This window comes from Oratosquilla oratoria, chromosome 10 (assembly GCF_046742065.1).
Source record: "Oratosquilla oratoria isolate Oo_2021 chromosome 10, ASM4674206v1, whole genome shotgun sequence".
Classification (NCBI taxonomy): Eukaryota; Metazoa; Arthropoda; class Malacostraca; order Stomatopoda; family Squillidae; genus Oratosquilla; species Oratosquilla oratoria.
The window spans coordinates 23,671,975-23,694,474 of record NC_134786.1 but is presented as its reverse complement, the minus strand read 5'-3'; the positions used below and the strand labels follow the sequence as shown (position 1 = coordinate 23,694,474).

The following is a 22,500-nucleotide window of genomic DNA, read 5'->3' as shown; positions in this document are numbered from 1 at the left end:
TAGCTGGGATTAGGCACTGATTGTAAACTTAGCGTTCCAGACGAAGATATATAGAGACCCTCTCATAATGTCTCAACAATTATCAAACATCTATTTACTTAATGGTCATGGTTCATGTTTTTATCATTTGACCTTAATAATTATACTCTTAAACTTCTTCAAGAATCCTGCTGTGAATGTACTGTGTCTTGCTGCATCGCCTCTGACCTGGGCGGTGGACAGGATACAGGAATGACCCTTCATCCACGATGAGCTAAGATGAGAGGGAAACGATGAGTGTTGGATGGGAGTGGGTGCATGCCTTGACTGGCTATCTCTCTTATAAAGAAGAAGAGGCCTTTGGTATTTTGATAGATGGACAAACACATTTTTTAGGAGCAAATCAAGAGAACAGCTGAGATTTGGAAGAAAATATTCCACTACATATTTGCACAATTCATCAAGAAACCACGAAATAAAATGTCGTGTTTATCAGCTGTAGATTATGTAAAGTCCTTTGCCTCTGTAGAACAAAGGGTAAAACTAAACTACCAGGGGGCAAACAATCACATTGTAAGTATCATGCAGATCATCTAAACGAACGGTGCTGAATTAATTTAACTACGTAAAGAGAAAGATGCAAGTTGAGATCAAGAGAGGGGCACAGCAAAGTGATACAGTTTCTCACAAGTTATTTACAACCTACCCTGAAGGGATGTTCAGAGATGTTGAGTTAGGAAGGGAAAGGTTTGAACATCACGGAGGTTGTCATTGACTGTGTTCATTAATGTGAAGATTGTCTTTAGGGTTTCTTTAGGGTATCAGGCCAAACCACACCGGTAATATACTGACAGTGTACGTAACGGGATTATCTATAGTTATATAGTTAAACCTAAATTTGTTTCGAAACAGCGTCACCATGTTTCATCGGATCTTTACCAGGTTTGGGACGGAGGTCAACATACATCCGAGAATGATGCGTGGATAAAGATATCTTGGATCTGGGCTACTTTCGGGGTAATGTCTGTACAGAATCCAGTTGGCACCCGAAGTGCCGGATATATGTCCAAGTATATCATATTAAATACCTTGTTAAAGAAATGTATAAAGAAAACACGATATCAGAAGACGATGTTATCAAAACACCATATTAAAGGTACTCTATTCTAAAAAGACGATACTACTAAAATATATGATCAAAAGTATATCAGAATGATATATTATTGAAAACTGTATGATTAAAAACGATATAACAAATATATTATTAAAATTTATTAGTAAAAAATATAAAAAAACAACGATATTATAAACGTCATATTAAAAAAACATATCAAGAAATATATTATTATTGGTGTGGGTTCTCGTCACTGTCATCCGGACCGGGATCATTTGTGCTTTAAGAAGCCCGGTGGCAGCGGCCGCGTTGTGGAGATTGCTTTGTGAAAGGCGGAATAGATATTCGGAAAGAATTGGCGCGAGTAAAAGTCCGGAGAACCGGATCGGTCTTAAAAGGAAACTGGAGTAAACATCGGAATACCGGAAAGATAAGAATTTTGCAAGAGTGAGCAGAGAAAGTTGATATCAAGTGAAAGACCTTGTATAAAAGGCGAGAGAAGGTGGAGGAAGAGGAGGGGAAGAGGTGATAATAAGTAGGAGGAGGAAGGGAAGAAGAGGAGGAGTAAGAGGATGAGATTGAGGAAGAGGGTGAAGACGATGATGAAGATGAGGAAGAGGAGGAGGAGGAGGAGGTGGAGGAGAATTCATGAAGTACGGGCAAGAAGAGCATCCACCACGGCGGCAGGGAGTTAATGAGAGTGGGCAGTACTGTGCCCAAGGAAGTTGGTGGTGGTGGTGGTGGTGGTGGTGGGTTGTTAGAGATGGGAATAGAGGTAAAGGTGATGGAGTAGGTTAGTGGGATGGAGTGGTGTAGCGAGGGTGTTTACCTCATGCACACTAACTAGTGGGTTAGTGGTTTGTGTGGATGCATACAGGAAGGTGTGTGTGTGATCCACCATGGTCTTGGATCACGTGTTGGACTCGTGGTCGACAGCTGTTTCCCTCCGGAAGTGAGCTCAGAGCTTATATATGACCAGTCTATGGGTAATGCTGTGATCTTACACGCACACACACACACACACACACACACACACACACACACACACACACACACACACACACACACACACACACACACACACACACACACACACACACACACAACTCCCCGCCCACGAGAGTTGAAGTAACGACTCGCAGTACAGCGATACTGAAATTATTTCAGCCCTGGGCGGGAGTCGAACCCGGACCGCCGTACTGGCGGCCGCGGACTCTACTGTGTGTGTGTGTGTGTGTGTGTGTGTGTGTGTGTGTGTGTGTGTGTGTGTGTGTGTGTGTGTGTGTGTGTGTGCTTGCGTACGTGCGTGCGTGCGTGCGTGCGTGCGTGCGTGTCGCCACGTGGGCTTGCCGCAAGGTTAAGACTGAATGTAACGGTAAGGTGCGAGAAAGTGGCTGGGATGGGGTAGAAGCGGATGTTTTATGAATAATGATGATGATGATGATGGTGACAATTATATTAGTGACAACGACAGTAGTGGTGGTGATGATGGTGATAATAGTGCTGGTGATAATGAGGGGTGGAAATAATGATGGTTATGATGGTAATAGTGATGGAGAAAACGATGATGATGGTGGTGGTGGTGGTGTCGGTTGTGGTGATAATATTGTTGGTGACGGTAGTAGCTGTGGTAATGGTGGTGGTGATTGTGATGACGGTAGTGATGGTGTTGATGGTGATAGCTGAAAGGTTTGATAGTATCCTTTCACAATGGAGGCACACTCTATACACTTTATTTTGGCTAACTGGAATTTTTTTTAAGCAAGATGAATAGGGGCGGATCATATGTTGTTAACGTGTATGTTTGTATGTTTGTTTGTGTGTGTGTTATTCACCATTGTCTTGGATGACGTGTTGGACTCGTGATCGACAGTTCTGAACACACACACACACACACACCGATCTATGGGTAATACTGTGACCTTACACGCACACACATCCCCAACTCCCCCCCCCCATGAGAGTTGGAATAACAAACCGCAGCGCAGCGATACTGAAATTATTTCAGCCCTGGGCGTGATTCGAACCCGGACCGCCGTAGTGGCAGGCGAGAACTCTATAACCATTGTGTGTGTGCATATGTGTGTGTGTGTGTGTGTGTGTGTGTGTGTGTGTGTGTGTGTGTGTGTGTGTGTGTGTGTGTGTGTGTGTGTGTGTGTGCGCGCGCGACAGCATTGTTATAGCCGTTCTTGTGAAAGGTGCATTTGTTACCCTATTATGTTGGTTGATGTGGTGGATCTTTCATTTCGATCCCTGTCCATATTTTCAGATATACGGAGAAGGACTCTGGGGAATGTGGAAAATGAATCTCAATGCAGACGTGGAGGTCCGTTATGACAAAAAAAAAAATGTATGGAGTATAGGAATGATACTATAAATTCGCGTGAGTGGAGCATGTGTAAAGCGTGGGCGTGCAGCTTAACGCCTCATCACAATGTTCAGTGAGTGGCCGAGTGCCTTGCCTTTCCTAACCTTGGTGCTGTTGTGAGTGAAGTTTAGTTATGCAAGGTTCATTTAGGGTTAGGTAATAAAGTACATCGCGGGGGGGGGGGGATCGTCGAGCCAAGGCTGCGGGCGGAAGACGTGGCGTCGAAGACCATACGAGCTGGCAATATCTCTTGTGCTCTCTCTCTCTCTCTCTCTCTCTCTCTCTCTCTCTCTCTCTCTCTCTCTCTCTCTCTCTCTCTCTCTCTCTCTCTCTCTCTCTCTCTCTCTCTCTCTCTCTCTCTCTCTCTCTCTCTCTCTCTCTCTCTCTCTCTCTCTCTCTCTCTCTCTCTCTCTCTCTCTCTCTCTCTCTCTCTCTCTCTCTCTCTCTCTCTTTCCCCCCCTCTCCCCCCTCTCCCCCTATCTCTTCCCCCTCTCTCTCTTTCCCCCTCTCTCTTTCCCTCTCTCTCTCTCTCTCTCTCTCCCCCACCCCTCTCTCTCTCTCTCTCTCTCTCTCTCTCTCTCTCTCTCTCTCTCTCTCTCTCTCTCTCTCTCTCCCTCTCTCTCACACTCCCCCCCTCTCTCTCTCTCTCTCTCTCTCTCTCTCTCTCTCTCTCTCTCTCTCTCTCTCTCTCTCTCTCTCTCTCTCTCTCTCTCTCTCTCTCTCTCTCTCTCTCTCTCTCTCTCTCTCTCTCTCTCTCTCCTCTCACTCTCTCTCTCCCCCGTTCCTCTCCTTCTCTTCCTTAGTAGGGACCAGTGAATTGAAAATGTTTGATCAAAGTATTACATTGTGTCATCAGTAAAGACAACTTCTCTCCTCGGGGACCAAATCGGAGCCACGTGTTTTCAGGTAGAGCCAGAATTGAAGGAATTTAGCAGAACAGAAGACAAAGTTGAAATTAACCAACTTCATTAAGCAAATAAGATTAAATTCAGTCGAGGGACACCCCTCCCCCTACGACCCACTCCCTCTCAGGTAAATATAATCATCCGTTTTTAAAACCAGAAGGAAATGTATAGAGTGTGCCACTTTGTTCGAGTTACTTTGAGCTATTTAGGGTCAGGTCGGGCCAGGTCGGGTCGGCCCAAGTCAGGAGAGGACGGGAAGTGGGCGTGTCTCCCCTCTGGGCGACACAAAGGTCTTCTACTTCAGGTATATATGGTGTCAGCTTTATTTTTATTCATACACGCAACACACACACACACACACACACACACACACACACACACACACACACACACACACACACACACACACACACACACACACACACACACACACACACACACACAGACCACTCGTGGCGCAGTGATAGAATTCCTGGCTGCCACTACGGCGATCCGGGTTCGAATCCCGCCCAGGACTGAAATAATTTCAGTATCTTTGCGCTACGAGTCGTTACTCCAACTTTCGTAGGCGAGTTGGGTGTGTGTGTGCGTGTAAGGTCACAGCATTACCCATAGGTCGGTCATATATGAGCTCTGAGCTCTCCTACGGAAGGGAAATAGCTGTCGATCACTAGTCCAGCACTTGATCCAAGACCATGGTGAATCACACACACACACACACACACACACACACACACACACACACACACACACACACACACACACACACACACACACACACACACACACACACACACACATATATATATATTACATACACACAGACATACTGTACATATGTGCGAGCGCACAAACCTGTATTTTTCACCACATGATTTCCTGATGGCGAGAAGAAAACGATTAGTTCTGTAAACACCAACCCCTCTTTTTCTTCCCCCCTTCCCCTTCGCTCCACCTCCTTTTCTCTCTCACTTCTTCTTCTTCTTCTTCTTCTTCTTCTTCTTCTTCTTCTTCTTCTTCTTCTTCTTCTTCTTCTTCTTCTTCTTCTTCTTCTTCTTCTTCTTCTTCTTCTTCTTCTTCTTCTTCTTCTTCTTCTTCTTCTTCTTCTTCTTCTTCTTCTTCTTCTTCTTCTTCTTCTTCTTCTTCTTCTTCTTCTTCTTCTTCTTCTTCTTCTTCTTCTTCTTCTTCTTCTTCTTCTTCTTCTTCTTCTTCTTCTTCTTCTTCTTCTTCTTCTTTATTGTACTTGTACTTCTCTCTCTCCCTCCCTTCTTCCCTCTTTTTTTCGCATGGACGGACACTTCTTGGCCTCTCCTAGCGACATGGAAGTCGTGGGCGTGCAGGCAGGTCCCACCCGCCGCTCGGCCTAGCGAGCAGGTGCCATGAAGATTAATCAAATCTTTTGGCGGCAGCTGTAATGAAAGGAAAAGTGCCACCCGGAGTGGAAGGGGTTAGATATATGCCAAGAAGGGAGAAGAAGGAGATAAGAGAAAGGGGAGAGAAGGAGGGGGAAGGGAGAATATTAGGAAAGAAAGAAAGGGAAGGGTGGAAGGTTGAACCAAGATGGGCTTTGAACTCGTTTGACTGAATAGAATTGCCTGGAAGGAACAACCTGGTTCAGTCCTGGAAGCCGAGGATTGCCGCATTCCACTAAGACGATTAAGTGTGAGAGAGGTAAAAAGGAAGTGATAGGAAGGAAGGGGAGGAGGAGGAGGAGGAGGAGGAGGGAAGAAGAAGGAGGGAGGGAGGGAGGAAGAAGATGGAAGGCGGAGGAAGAGGGGCGGAGGGAGGGAGATGGAAGGAAGAGGAGGAAGGGAGGGAAGAGGATGAAGGGAGGGAGAGAGAAGAGAGAGGAAATGGGGAGATGAGGTGGAGAGATCAAGAAAGGAAGGAAGGGAGGTAGAAGAGGGAAGGAGGGAGAGGAGGGAACGAGAGAAGGAGCGAGGGAGGTAGGGAAAGAGGGAGGGAGGGAGGGAGGGAGGGAGGGAGGGAGGGAGGAAGGAAGAAGGGGTAGGTGACACAAGCTCCCTACATAGAATATTTTTACACACAATAGCGCACACCCGCCTATACCCTAACTCCCAGCATGCGTTCCCCCTCATTTCCATCCCTTTGACATATGCCGCCGCCTTGGCTTCGTCACACCCCTAAGCTCTAGTCTTTATCCGGGTTGACGTCGAGCGATTTTAACCCAAGAATGTACCCGGTGATGTCTCGAATAGGTTGGCATAATGTGCGAATATTTTCTCTTTGTTCTCTTGGCCTTTGTCCGCCTGGTTGGAAGCGTCTGGATTCAGAAGCCGGTCTTTTGATGTATAGTAAAATCACGTATCGTTTGATATAACAAAAACCATACGAGTGTTCCACAGTATTGAAGGGATTGTGGGGGTTTTGCATCGAAGCTCCGCCCACTTTCATATCCCGTCCACGTGAGGATGTTTGTTTTCTTTTCTTTATCTTTTTTTAATAAAGTGTACTTTTCGCAGTAACTTTTACGGGAAAATGTCGCAGGGATGATCAATTTTACTTGGACTGAAAACTACTAACGCTGACTGATTGGGGGAAATTATAAAAAATATCGAAACTGTCGAAGGGGTGGAGCTTCACTGTCCCGTTTACGCGAACGTGACCAACCAATAACGGCCCTTGTTTCTGGTTCGGTGTGAGATGGAAACCACGCCCACCGTCCAGGGCGCGGGGGCGGGGTGTTTGTGAAGTCCGCTACTCCAAGGTTCTGTATAGCACCATCAGAAGCTCCGCCTGACGGAATGTGACCCGTCTTGGTTCATGACCCGTGAGTCCCCGGATCTTCTACGCTTCTTCCTCTTCCTAATCCTAATCCTCCTCTTTTTCCTCCTCCTCCTCCTCCTCTTTATCCTCCTCCACTTTATTTTCCTCCTCTTCCTCTTCTTCCTGCTGTTCTTCCTCCTCCTCCTCCTTCTCTTCTTCTTCCTCATCGTCTTCCTCTTCTTCCTTCTCCCCTTCCCCTTCTGTTTCTTTCTCTTCATTATCTTTCGCCTCTTCCTCCTCCCCTTACTCCTCCTCTTCCTCCTCTTCATCATCATCTTTTGCTTGTTTGTCCCTCTCTACTTCTTTCTTTCTTCTACTCCTGCTTCTCTTCTTCCTTGTGCTCTTCTTTCTCCTTTTCCTCCTCTTCCCCAGGTCTCCTGCACTCTTCCTTCTCTACCCCCCCCCCCACCACCACACAGACCCACCCTCCCAAGCCGTTTATTTACGGTAGAGGAGGGCGTTGTGCACTTGGCGTGGCCAGTGAGGGACCCACAACAGATCTGCATTTATTATGAGGAAACACAGCACATGTTATTTATTTGGCACGGCCCCACAGAGAAACACTCTTCCTCTTCAGGGTTGCCTGCTGCTGCTGCTGCTGCTGCAGGGCGGGGCCGTGTGGGCGCGCGGGCGTGCGAAGAGGGGTTGTAATACCTCAAAAGCGATGAGTTCAAGGTATTACTCAGCTCAAGGTGAATCTTAGCCAAGGGCCAAGGAAGAAGAGAGTTAGTGATGCTCAAATGCTGACAGTTTCGATGTCAGGACTGGTCATCCATGATTTTTTATTCATTTATTTATATTTTTTACTATATATATATATATATATATATATATATATATATATATATATATATATATATATATATATATATATGTGTGCGTGTGTGTGTGCGTGCGTGCGTGTGCGTGTATGTGTATGTGTGTGTATGTGTATGTGTGTGTGTGTGTGTGTGTGTGTGTGTATGTGTATGTGTATGTGTATGTGTGTGTGTGTGTTTTGTGTGTGTGTGTGTGTGTGTGTGTGTGTGTGTGTCTGTGTGTGTGCGTGTGTGTGCGCAGTCATATGCGCACACAGATATTGGCACAACACGCCTCCCGTTTTCTTTCTGTCTCTTCTTCCTTCCGCTCTTAATTGCTCTAACCAGAGGGGAAGGTCGCACCTTCTTGGCGGACCGCAGAGGTCGGGGCACGGAAGGACACGGGGAGGGGAGGAGAGAGGAGGGGAGGGGAGGGGAGGGGAAGGGAAGGGAGTTGGGGGAAAAAGAATGGAGAAGAGATGAAGAGAGGAGAGCGGAGGGGAGGGAAAGGGAGAGAAAGGGGGGGAGGGAAGGGAAGGGGAAGGGAGGAGAGAGCAGGGGAGGGGACGGGTAGGGAGGGGAAGGAAGAGGATCAGAGGGGTGGGGAAGGGAGGGGGTGGAGGGGAGTGGGGAGGGAAGAGGGGGACGTGTTGGCTTCACGTAGGGCGACAGGCGCCACGTTGTTTGTTTCACGTGACATCGAGGAGCGGCACTGGAGCGTGGCCGAGACAGTAAGCATATCAACGCCGCAGTAAATCTTGCCCACGTACAAAGGACCGTTTGGATGCGCCGGTGGTGTGTGTGTGTGTGTGTGTGTGTGTGTGTGTGTGTGTGTGTGTGTGTGTGTGTGTGTGTGTGTGTGTGTGTGTGTGTGTGTGCGTGCGTGCGCGCGTGCGTACATATATGCGTATGTGTATTTGTATGTGTGTGCATATGTGTGTATTTATTTAACTGTATCTTTCCTTATTAATGTATAATTCCAACTTGTGTGTGATTCAGCACGGTTTTGGATCACGTGTTGGACTCGTGACCAACAGCCAATACTTTCCCGGATGAGAGCTCAGAGCATATATATGTGTATATATATATATATATATATATATATACATATATATATATATGTAAGATAGATATATATTTATATATAAATATATATATGTATATATGTATATATATGAATATGACCCGATCTGTGGGCAATGGTGTGAACTTGCACACACACGCCTCCAACTCCCCGGCCGCCAAAGTTGGAGTGCGGGCTTGTAGTGCATCCATGTTCAATTTTTCTTTCAACCCTGAGCAGGACTGTAACTTGGATCGCTGAATGCGCACGCGCGCGTGTTTGTGTGCTTGAAAAGAGATTCACCATGGTCTTGGAGCACGTGCTGGACTAGTACACGACATCCATGACCCTATCGGATGAGAGCTCAGAGCTCGCATGGTCCGATCTATGGGTAATGATGTGACCTTACACATACCACACACCCACCCCCTTGCTTAGGGGAGAGTGATAGCTTTTGGTATTACGAAGCTTTCATTCCTTAGTGTGGCGATACCTTCACCGTTGGCATCTCTCGAAGCTAACCACTACACCAGCAAAGTGTGTGTGTGTTTATTTGTGTATGCACGCACGAGTATGTGTGTATGACCGTTCAGTTGATAACTCGTAGCCTCGCCGGAAGTAGGCAGAAGCTGCAATTGTGCCGTGCGCCAGAGTGCCTGTGTGTGTGTGGGTGCCGGCTCTTTACTGTTGCCTGGGGTGGTGCCATTCTGTCGGAAGTACGTAATGAGAGGAGTGTTTCCGACCTTTTTAAGCCTATACGACCATGCAAACTTGAAACTTTTTTTCCAAAGAACGGCAGAAAGGATCATAAAAATGCAAGATTAAGATATCCACTGATAACCCGCTCCTAGAAGAAAGTAGCAAACGAAGGAAACAATATTTCGTTTTTTTTTTTTTTTAATAGTAAGACTTCTTTTCAGAACTCACAAAAACTCCTGATTTTATTTACTCAGGAGATTCACAGATAAAATTTGTACAACCTTAATGTTTATAACAGATTAACAACCGTGGAGAAGTTTTACGTATTCAATTCTTTGTTAAACCCAGACCAACAAAAAGTCTGTTCTCGCGAGCACGAGGTTGACCATTTTGATATAACACCATTTTCTTGATTAATGACACAATGTAATATGCAAGTGGCAAATCAAAATTGACTTTCTTTAGACATTTATTGTGATGGAGAACTGATTCTTGCCCCCCCCCCTTGGAATCCTTAAATCCCCCCTCACCCCCAAGGTTGGGGAATACTTGTGTAAGGGGGCGCTAAGCTTTGTATTGATCCTGCTATTTCCGTGTAAGTGGTTTCATTAATCAGCTAATGGGTTGTTGACCATGGCAGGCTCGAATGATTTCATAAGAGACCTAAGACTCCCCCCCCCCTTCACAGTGGTCGAGTTTATTTATTCCTATCTTTAACTTATCTATCCATTATTTATTTATTTACTCATCTTTATTTATTATTTATTTGTTCATGATTATTTTTATTCACTTATTATAATTTATTTGTTTATTTATTTATTATTATTTATTATTATTTTTCCAACTTTTCGGCTGTCCGGGGAATTGAGTGGGCTGGTTTACGTGAGATTGGGGAGGGTTGGGGGGTTGGGGTCATGTGAGTAGGTTGGGAGGGAAAGGAGGTCCTAAGGAGGGATGGGGGAAGAGTTCGGTGTCGGCAGGAAGAGGAAGAGAAAGAGGAGTAGCAGGAGGAAATGTGGAAAGAGTTAAAACGTGAGCAAGAAGAAGAGGAGGTCATAAAAGAAGAGCGGGGGAGGAGGGCAATGAAGAGCATAGTGGAGTGGTAGAGGAAACAGAAGAAAGAAGGAATGGGATGAAATGGACGTGGAGAAGGAAGAAGAAAAGGAAAGAAGAGGAAGATTGTGAGGAAGAGGGAAAAGAAGAAAATGAATAGACGAAGGAGGAGGACGAAGACAAAGGAATGGGATGAGGTGGAAATAGGAAGAGGAGATGGGAGGAAAGAAAGAATAGGTGGGCAGAGGAAGTGGGGAATGGGAAGGGAAAGAGAGAGGAGGAGGGGTCGAGGAAGAGGAGGAGAAGGAGGAGGAGGAGGGGGAGGAAGAGTATCTCAAGGGTATTTATCGCCGTGAGGGACACAATGTGATGCTCAGCAGTGGGCAACAGCCCAACCGTTACTGACCTCTTGTGCTGTAGAAAGGAAACAGTGACGTAAGAATGGTGGCGGTGGAGGAGGTAGAGGCGGTGGTGATTGTAGTGTTGGAGGTAGTGATCGTGGTGGTGAGGTAGTGGTGGTGGTGTAAGTACAGTTGGTGGTAGTGGTGGTGGGGTACAAGGCAGCTGGTATAAGAATGGCAAACATGCATGCAAGATGTTATTATTATTAGCATTAATATCATTATTGTTGTTAGTATTATAATTTTTCTTCTTTTTCTTCTTATTGTTATTATTATCGTCGTCGTCGTCGTCATCATCATCATCATCATCATCATCATCATCATCATCATCATCATCATCATCATCATCATCATCATCATCATCATCATCATCATCATCATCATCATCATCATCATCATCATCATCATCATCATCATCATCATCATCATCATCATCATCATCATCATCATCATCATCATCATCATCATCATCATCATCATCATCATCATCATCATCATCATCATCATCATCATCATCATCATCATCATCATCAATCATCAATCATTGTCATTAATGTTATTATTGTCATTATTGTCATTAATGTTATTATTGTCATTAATGTTTTTATTATTCTTATTGCTGTTACTATTATTATTATCTTATTGTTACTGTTGTCATTATTGTTATTGTCATTATTGATTTTATTATTCTTTTTACTGTTATTATTATTTATTATTGTTGTTATTGTTGACATCATCATCATCATCATCATTTTGTTTTCTAATTACTACGAAATCGGACTGCCAGTATGACCATAATCAGGGCAGTCTGCCCTTTCACGGGGAGCTTCTTATCCAACGCGCTTGCGCGCGCACACACACACACACACACACACACACACACACACACACACACACACACACACACACACACACACACACACACACACACACACACGCGCGCGCGCGCGCGCGGCGGCCACTATGGCGGCCAGGGTTCGAATCCTGCCCAGAGCTAAAATAATTTCAGTATCGCTGCGCTGCGAGTTGTTACCCCAACTCTCGTGTTAGGGGAGGTGTGTGTATGTGTGTGTGTGTATGTGTATGTGTGTGTGTGTGTGTGTGTGTGTGTGTGTGTGTGTGTGTGTGTGTGTGTGTGTGTGTGTGTGTGTGTGTGTGTGTGTGCGTGTAAGGTCACAGCATGACCTTATAGATCGATTGTATATGAGCTATGAGCTCTCTTCGTGGAGGGAAATAGCTGTCGATCACGAGTGCAACACGTGATCCAAGACGAAGTTTGAATCAGACACACATACGCATGCATGTATAATCACTCTTGAGCACATACGTTATACATGTCCCTCTTTCACCCAATCCCCTCTCCCCCTCCCTCTTCTTGTCCTCCCCCTACCCACTCTCGACACTGGTCAGGCCTTTTGTCGCGCTGTTCCACGGTCCATTATCTGCATTTTGTGTACGAGGGAAAGCCTGAGCAGGCTGTGTCTGTGCTCGCGCCCGCACCTCTCCCCCCCTCATCTTCGACCACGTAGGCAGTACTCGCTACATATTTTATGGAGTCAATAGCTTAGGGAGTTTATTGACATCCCTACGCTCCAGAGTCATGTAACATTCTTTTATGCCTGGAAACTCATCCCCACCCAAAATAAGTAAATAGATAAATAAATAGATAAATAGATAAAAGTAAAACCACTTAAAATGAAATTAATAAAAAATTAATAAATAAGTAAATTATCAAATTAATTTTGATCACTTTGAACTTCTACTATTATTCATTTCTGCTGCCCTGCTTAAATCTCACTATCTCTGACTCCACTTTTTCTGTGCGATGTTGCCCGCCCCCCTCAACTGATAGAAGCATTGTTAGCCTCCATAGCTTGAGCCGGCACCATTGAGACATCAGTATGCAGAATCTTGGTGTACATTAATGATGTGATTTTGATGTGCTCAGTTCATCACATGTATGTGATCATAATAAATGTACCTTTTTATATAGACTGTGTGTATATATTTACAAACTATGGATGGTGGTGGTATTGGGTGGTGGTAATGGTGGTGGTAGTGGTGGTGGTAGTGGTGGTGGTAGTGGTGGTGGTGGTGATGGTGATAGTGGTGATGGTAGTGATGGTAGAGGGTGGTGTTGTGGTAGTGGTGTGTAGTGGTGAGTTTATGCGTAACTTCTTATTATATTAAACCATTTCATAATCTATTTGTTAATTACAAAATTTGCGTTTCAACAAACTAGTGCACTTTCGGTGACAATGTGTCAGGATGGATGACTGACAACAGTACTCGGAAAACTCCGGCCCCAAAGTTTATGGCAACGTTTTGGAACTGTCACTTGTCATTCAGTCGTGTGTGCGCACCCCAAGGCAGTTACGACCTATTGACAAGCCAGGTCACTTGGGTATTGTTCCCCTGCCTGTTACATGTGAATCACTGACAACTTTAGTCCGTTGTAGTGGTTTGTTACTTGGGTGGCGATGAGAGTTGTACTCGCAAGTCTTTTTCTCCGGTTCGAATCCCGCTTGTACAGGGATTCTTGTAGGACCTGGTACCTCTTTATTCACCAGTTTGTACTTCTGGTGAATAAAATCGGTGGTTTTCCTTGCCAGAAAAAAAATGTAAAGAGGTTACTGTGTTGCCGTTAGGTAAATCGTGCGCCTTTGTAATTTGTTAATTTGCACCATTCTTTTTATTTTTTATTTCTCGTTGTTTTTTATTGTTGTTTTCCTTTTTATTTCTTTTTCTTTCCTTTTTCTCCTTTTTCCTTTTCGTTTCTTTTTTCGACTTTTTTCATTTTCTTTACGTTTTCGTCCTCGTCTTCATCTTTATCTGTCTCTGATTTCATCTTCATTTTCTTCATCTTCTTTTTTGATTTTCTCTTCTTTTCATCTTCCTCTCTTTATTATTTTGCTACTTCTTCTTCGTCGCTAATTCTTCCTCTCTCTCTCTCTTCCTGTTCCCTCATCTCTTCTAACTCGTCATCTCTCTCCTCTTCTTTTTCATCTTCCTCGTTCTCCTCCTCTTCTTCTTTCTCTTCCTTTTCCTCCTGATCTTCCTCTTTCTCCAGATCTTCCTCTTTCTCCATTTTCTCTTCCTCATGCCGTAGCTACTGAAGTGGCTGTATGCTAAATGTCTGTCGGTCGGGTCTGCCTTGCGTCCGTCCGTGAGCGGAGGGGCAGCGCGACCGCGCGTGGTGTCTGTTTCGCGTCTCCTTCGTGTCTGCCAGTAATGACCGGTAAGCGAATGTGTTTGTTGTGTTTTCCGGGGCCGTGGCAGCGAGGTGTCTGTTCACCATAACTTGGCGAAGCTTTGCTAGTGAACAAAAGTGTTCTCGCCCGATGTATAAAGCCGCATATGTTAGTGTGTGTGTGTGTGTGTGTGTGTGTGTGTGTGTGTGTGTGTGTGTGTGTGTGTGTGTGTGTGTGTGTGTGTGTGTGTGTGTGTGTGAATATATATATTTTGTTATGGTAGATGACAGACGAATTGTGCTATTAGTGGGGGATGTAAGACAAGCCCCTGAGCCATTTCGTGCATTTTTGGGTTAAAAACATGAAACTTGGCACACTTATAGAGCAACCCTAGGGTGAAAATTTTAGGATATGCAGGTAAGCTGTCAGAATCCCCTGGTGGCCACAGCAGGAACTAGCATCTTACCATGTGGCGGAATTCACAAAAATTACTTAAAGTGGTCTTAGATATTTTATTTTTTAAGTTAGGAATATGAAACTTGGCAGGTTTCTGAAATATTAATAAGAACAATCTCTTGATAATAAAAAATATAATCAGAGGAAATCCATTAAAAGTTGTACTTTATATTGATACTGTTGTGCATTGGAGGCAGACAGACTAAAGAAGGTGATGGAAGGAGGAGTAGAGGGCAGACGATCAGTAGGGAGACCCAGGTACAGATGGATGGATGGAGTAAAGAAGGACATGGCGAGGGTGGAACTAAGAGAGGACTGGAAAGAATTGGCAGAGGAAAGAACCATCTGGAGAGGCATAGTGAAAGCGGTGAAGGGCCGTCCGGTCTGACAACCAACAGAGTAAGAGTAAGTACTGTTGTGCATTGAGTTACTGGAGTGCAAATCCACTAAAAGTCGTTCACTTTATGTTGATACTGTTGTGTATTGAATTACTGTAACGATATGATTTAGTTTAATTGATGAACCAGTCCCCAGCACTTCTGGTCAAATAGAACCAATAATTGTGGACTGGAAGAAATGTTTTCTATGCCAAGCAGTGACAGTGTCCTCCTTGTTCAAAGAAGAAAGATAAAGGTGCTGGGTACAAGTACATGGCTGAAAATATCATGAAGTTCCTTTATCAGTAAATGGTTAGCAGTTAGATGAAGGTCGTGGCATAGGAGAAACCCTCTTGTTATATAATGCTGTAGTGCATAAATCTTGTCGAGCTAAGATTAACACCAGGATGCTTGAAAGAGCAGTCAAGCGCAAGTGTGAAATAGAACATACAGCAAGTCCAGTCAAAAATAGGCGACAGTGTGTGTCAACTGATGACTGAGTAGTATGCTTCTTCTGTGACGAGAAGGGTGGGTCATCTAGCCTGCATAGGGCTTCAACCATTGATTATGAGGTCCACCGAATTGCCACTGACCTCCGGGACACAAAGGTGTTTTCAAAACTAGCTGCAGGAGATAGGGTGGCAATAGTGGCACAATATTACATTCTGTGCTTAGCAAAATTCTACAAACGTGCCAAACAGTATGAGAGAAATCAAGACAACGATCTAAAAGAGTCAAGTGCATGCATGGCATTGCATTTGCTGAACTGATATCATTGAGTCATATCGACAGTCTCCTGAAACATGACTTGTGTTCAAACTGCAAGCTTTTAAAAAACACTACTCTGATAGAATTGAAGAGCTAGGTACTGAGAATGGGCAGTTGCACACAACACGGTTAAAGGAACGCATTCTTGCTGCAGTACCTGATTTGCAAACGTAAAATAAAGGCAAAGAAGTGCTTCTGGTATTCACGAAAGATATTGGTCCTGCTTTAAAATATGCATGTGACGCTGACTACGATACAGAGGGCATGATGTTAGCAAAGGCTGCGAATATCATACGCAGAGATATTTTCAAGATCAAGCAAATATTTAATGGTCAGTTTATAGGTAACTGTCAACAGAAATCTGTTCCAACAACACTGACTCCACTGATATGCATGATATTGAATGGTTCAAATATCAAAGATCAGTTAGGCTTGGAAAGCTTCGATTCACAGGCATCTTCAACAATCTCTCAGTTGGTTGCTTTCATCACAGTAAAATCTAGGTCTCTATCTGCTCTCGATACGGGGCATGTCCGCCACAACAGAGATCATGAAACCCCAGCTTCAATCTGTCTTGCATTAAAAGTGCATGGAACTGCTGGACACATTTCATAGTATGGGTCTTTGTATTTCATACCCAGGATTGCTTTCTGTGTCTGCAGATGTGACAAACAGTGTTTGCCATATGTACAAAGAACAAGGGGTTGTGTGTCCTCCACAGCTGTCCAATGGCGTGTTCACAACAGCTGCTGTTGACAACCTCGACCACAACCCCAATTTTACCACTTCAATGGATTCTTTCCATGGTACCAGCACTTCCCTAGCACAGCATCCACTAAAAGGCAAGCTAAGTACCATCATTACTGGGTTGGTGACCAATGAGAAACAAAGTATATAAGGCGTCAAATAACAAAAATTACGATGTTATTTACCTTGACTTTAGCAAAGCGTTCGACAAGGTGCCACACCAGAGACTACTAAATAAAATCAAAGCCCATGGCATAGGAGGAAAAGTGTTAGAATGGATTATAGCTTGGATTAGTAACAGAAAACAGCGGGTCACCATAAATGGAATAAAATCTAGGTGGGGCAATGTTACTAGCGGGGTCCCCCAGGGCTCGGTTTTGGGTCCCTTATTGTTCATTATGTACATAAACGACTTAGACGATGGGATAAATAGTGATGTTAGTAAGTTTGCGGACGACACTAAAATAGGACGCCTAATTGGATCAGGAGACGACGCCCAGATTCTGCAGGATGATCTTAATAGATTGTTAACATGGTCGGTGAAATGGCAAATGAACTTCAATATCTCTAAGTGTAGCGTGTTAAACGTAGGGCTACACAACCCCGAAAATAGATACAACTTAGATAACACGTTTTTAGAAAAATCTGAGTGCGAGAGGGACTTGGGAGTTCTGGTGAGTCCGGACCTTAAAACCAGGAAGCAGTGCATTAGCGCCAGAAATAAAGCGAACAGAGGATTAGGGTTCATTGCTAGGACGGTAACGAATAGAAGTGCAGAGGTAATTATTAAACTTTATCTAGCGATAGTTAGACCCATCCTTGACTATGCGGTACAGTTTTGGTCTCCGTCCTACAAAATGGACATAAATTCACTAGAGTCAGTACAGAGAAGAATGACCAAAATGATACATGGACTCGGAAATTTGCCTTACGAAGAGAGGCTTAGGCACCTAAACTTACACTCTCTGGAAAGACGCAGAGTGCGGGGTGATCTAATAGAAGTGTTCAAGTGGATCAAAGGCTATAACAAGGGTGAAGCAAACAAGGTCATCATAATAAAACAGGGCAGGACTCGCAGTAATGGGTATAAACTGGACAAATTTAGATTTAAGAAGGAAATAGGCAAGAATTGGTTTACTAATTGGGTGGTCGATGAATGGAATAGACTTAGTAACCATGTAGTAAGCGCTGAAACTATCAGTTGTTTTAAAAAACGATTAGACAACTTTATGGATGGGGATGACAGGTGGTGATGAATACGGAACTGCCTAGTGTAGGCCTTATGGTCTCTTGCAGTCTCCTTTATTCTTATGTTCTTAAATATCCAGTCTTCCAACAACCAGTTGTTCTGTCAAAGAAGGATCCTATAGCCATTGGTACATGGATCTGCATGTCCCGCAATACTGCCAATAAATAGTAGTACTCTTGTGAAACAACGTGCTTGGTTGGAGAATGTGAGAAAGGTCCTGAACAAACCAGACCTGAGTGAGTCAGATGCCGTCTCGTGGGCAGCCTTCCATGACAGTTTGCAGACGTCACATCTGTATCCTGGCACAGTAGCCTTGATATTACTTTTTACAGAAATGGTACACACATCTGCAATGATTAAACATGCCATGGATGTTGTAAGGGCAGCTATTCAGGCTGTGAATCCTGGTCAAGTTCCTGTGTTGGCGATGGACCAACCTCTCTTTGCCCTTGGCAAAATGATTCAGTGGGCATATCCAGACAGTCACGGTGAAGGTAAGATTGTGCTGATGCTGGGTGCAATACACACTGAGATGACCTCCTTCAAAATCCTAGGAGACCTGCTGACAGGCAGTGGATGGACCACAGTCATATCATCTGCTCTTGTTGCAACTGGTGGTGTTGCTGACTCGCATCTTAAAGCAGCACACCTGACTAGGACACGTCATCCCCACACTGTCACTGCAGCTGCTCTCTACCTCCCACAGTACCAGGCCTATGAAAGTTACAAGCAAAGCCTAGTGTAGGCCTTGTGGTCTCTTGCAGTCTCCTTCATTCTTATGTTCTTATATAAAGCTTTTCTTCTGCCGAAGACATTGTTGACTTTCATGAGTGGGTCAAGGAGGTGTGTGCAGAGCGTCCACAGTTCCAGTTTTGGAACTTAGTGTTGGACTTGGAGATAGATATTCTTTAGTATGTACAATCACTTCGGGAGGGTGACTTCGAACAGTATATTGAGTCACTAGTTAGATTGACGCCTTGGGCATTTTCTACAGATCCCACCAACTGTGCCAGGTGGTTGCCAATTCACATCCATGACATGTTAGTTCTGCAGCAGTGTCATCCTGTTGTGTTTCTGGAGTTCTCTGAAGGTGCGTTTGTAGTCCAGAAAACAGGTCACAGGTTCTCTGCAAATGACAGTAGATCAGGCTCTGATCAAAGGAGAAGGTGGGGCTGTAGGCTTGACAAACAATCCTGCAGCACTAAAACGTTGGATGATTGCTGGTCCGAAGGTCAGCAGACTCATCCCCGACTTTGAGAACACTTCAGAGAAAGTAGCCAATGACAATCACAATGAGCAGAAACCAAATGTTCAGAATTCCTTTGTGAAGGTGGTAACTGCTCTCAAGAAGGATATAGAAGATCTTGGAAGTCCATTCCTAGAGGACAGCAACGATATGTTGACACTTGACAGCAAAGTTGTCATCAGTCAATCAACAGTAGAAAGTTTCAAGGGTGTGTATGACTTGGGACAGCGTCAGTATGAGACATTTGTAACTGAACGCATCACAACTCAAAGTCAGTTACACAACCTATCAAGAAGAACAAGTTGTCGCTGTTCTCGAAGTCTCAGTCTCGAGAGGGAAAGCTTGAGGAGTTCTTCAAGTATGAGAACCAGCCATGGCCACCTTCTCTGTTAAAGTCAGGGGAGATAAGATCATATAAGAAGTCTGACTTGCTCTCTCCCCTGGAAAGTCTATCTAAATCTGACCACACAGTCCCTCAAGTTACTGCAGTTGTACTGGATGGTTCTATGGTGGTGCACTCTCTAACACCAGTTGCTTCCGAGACCTTCTCTGACTATGTTACACAAGTCTTTGTGTCTCACATTCAAAACATCTTGAAGAGCGTAGACAGAGTAGATATCGTTTTCGATGTCTACAATGAACAAAGCCTCAAGACATCAACCAGGGAGAAGAGAGGCAGTGATGTTCGCAGGAAAGTAACTCTCACCACCCAGATTCCAGGAAACTGGTAGAGTTTTCTCCACAATAATGACAACAAAACTGAACTGTTTTCTCTTCTTGCTGAAGATGCTGGAGGCACTGAGGAGGACAACAAACAAGTTTTTTGTACTCTAAACGAGCAAGTGGTCTGCAACGCAGATGTGACAGACAAGTCGTTCCTGGAACCCTGCACCCATGAGGAAGCGGACACACGTACCATGCTGCACACTAGTTTAAGACCTCTGAACTATGAATATTATTTGGGACTGGAAAGTCTCAAAGGAACATAGCCATTCATGAGATCATTGCTACTTTGCCATCATCCAAGGCTCAGGCTCTGCCATTTTTTGCTGGGAGAGAGTGCATGGGAGGCATGACATGGTTTCCCTGAGGTCACAGAAGCTTTCTTGTCACTGTCACTGTCACTGTCAGTTGACGGAGACCTCACTGGCTCTCACTGAGAGGTTCGTGGCGCTGTAGTGTGGCCGCACCATTGAGATCTCCAACATCGACGAAGCAATGCAGCAGGTGTTCTCCAGGAAATCAAAGTCTCTGGAAAGCATTTCTCTTACAGAAGCTCCTTTAAAGCAACATACTCTGAGAGCAGCATTCCAAAGAGGACATGTGTGGAGTCAATCTCTGTAGAAAGACCCAGCGTTGCCCAACTCATCGTTCTTTGGATGGGAATGGGATGCAGCATGTTCCAGGTGGACACCAGAGTGGACTACCCTTCAACAAGCACATGATATGTGCTATGAACTGATATGCTGCAAATGCAAGAAATCTTGCAGAGGTCTGTGTAAATGCAGCAAAGCTCATTTCAAATGCTTTGCGCTGTGCTACTGCGAAGGAGACCATTTCCAAACTTAGGCACCGTAAAGTGAAACTTTTTGTGACTTAAATGTACCACTTGATAAATCAACAGTATTCATTCTGGTTTTGTGGTGAGTGGTTATGAAATTCAAAGTTATGTAACAAACGACAAAACAACTTGTTTTGTCGTTTGTAAAGATGATCGCTGTCATTCAGTCTGTTTACTTGTTGGAATGAATGTTCAATGTTAACTGCTGTGTTTATTGTGTATATTCAGATAAATACTTCTTCAAGAACACTTGTATATCAAATATTTGATCCATTGTGGTGGAAAATTTCAGCTTTTATATTGACAAAATGCACAAAAAAGGCCCGGGTCCTTCCACAATTGTATTAAAAAAATCTGTTTGCAGTTTTGGTCACTAGGGAGCTCTGATTCCAATTTTTATCATCAAGAGATAATTATTATTAAATATTTTAGAAACCTGCCAACTTTCGCATTCCTAACTTAAAAAATAGAATATCTAAGACCATTTAATTAATTTCCGTGACGTCCGCCACATGGTAAGATGTTAGTTCCTGCTGTGACTACCAGGGGACTTTGACAGCTTGCTTTCATACCCCGAAATGCTCATCTAGGGTTTTCTCTATAAGTGTGTCAATTTTCATGCTTTTAACTCTAAAATACACGATCTTAGGATTAGACCCCCCACTATTATAAGTGACTGAAAATTGTCGTATTTGTGTAATCTTATTGACTCTCTTCACCTTCTTGATTTTTTGTTTTGTTTTAAACAATGCTTCAATTTGTTAATTTGGCTGAAGGGCAGTCAGCCAAGCCCTAGATATATCAACATTGAATTTAACTACGCCCACACTCACCCACGCAGGCCCATGCCTTCTTCACACATATATTCTCGAACATCCACCCACATCCACACGTAGTCTCTTCATCCACACCCACGGATTCCTTCATCCATCCACATTCATCTACATCTATGACCATTCATACTCACACCCGTCCATACCCACTAACCCCCATAGTACCCACTTCCATATTCACATACACGTCATATATTACCCACACTTACCCGCATCCTTTCACCCTTATCCACATATGCACATTAACTCACAGCCATGCTCACCCGCAGCAATATATAATTGCACGCCCACCCGCATCCACACCAACATAATTGCATACCCACCTACATCCACACCCAACCACATCCACACTCACACCCGTACCCTCTCACCCACACCCTTACCCACACACCCATATTTTCACGCCCAGAGCCAAGCACCCTCACGCCCACATCCTATCGAGGGGCGGGAGAGCAAGACGCGGTTGACTGTAGAGCATAACAAGAGCCTAAACTGAATATCATGGTCTCACGGGATCCCGTCAGATCGGCGAGGGTGGTCTGACTGCGCCCAGTGAGGAGTTGGCTGGACCCCATGAAGATCTGTCACGGTCTATTGCTATGGAGCCTTGATGCTCATTTGTTTCTGCGAAGGTCCCAAGTCATTGTTCCTCCTCCTCGCTCCCTTCTTTCCATCTCGGCCTCGTCAAGGCGGCGGCTGGTGGTGGATGTCGTTTCTAGAATTCGTTTCAGTTAACATTCTCTCTCTCTCTCTCTCTCTCTCTCTCTCTCTCTCTCTCTCTCTCTCTCTCTCTCTCTCTCTCTCTCTCTCTCTCTCTCTCTCTCTCTCTCTCTCTCTCTCTCTCTCTCTCTCTCTCTCTCTCTCTCTCTCTCTCTCTCTCTCTCTCTCTCTCTCTCTCTCTCTCTC

General features: G+C 44.4%; 1 protein-coding gene across 1 annotated transcript in view; it reads left to right on the top strand.

Annotated features, from left to right (window-relative positions):
* The window catches only part of pnt (ETS transcription factor pointed), a 729,717-nt gene that overhangs the window by 56,802 nt on the left and 650,415 nt on the right, over nt 1–22,500 (top strand). The gene's annotated exons all lie outside the window — the stretch shown is intronic.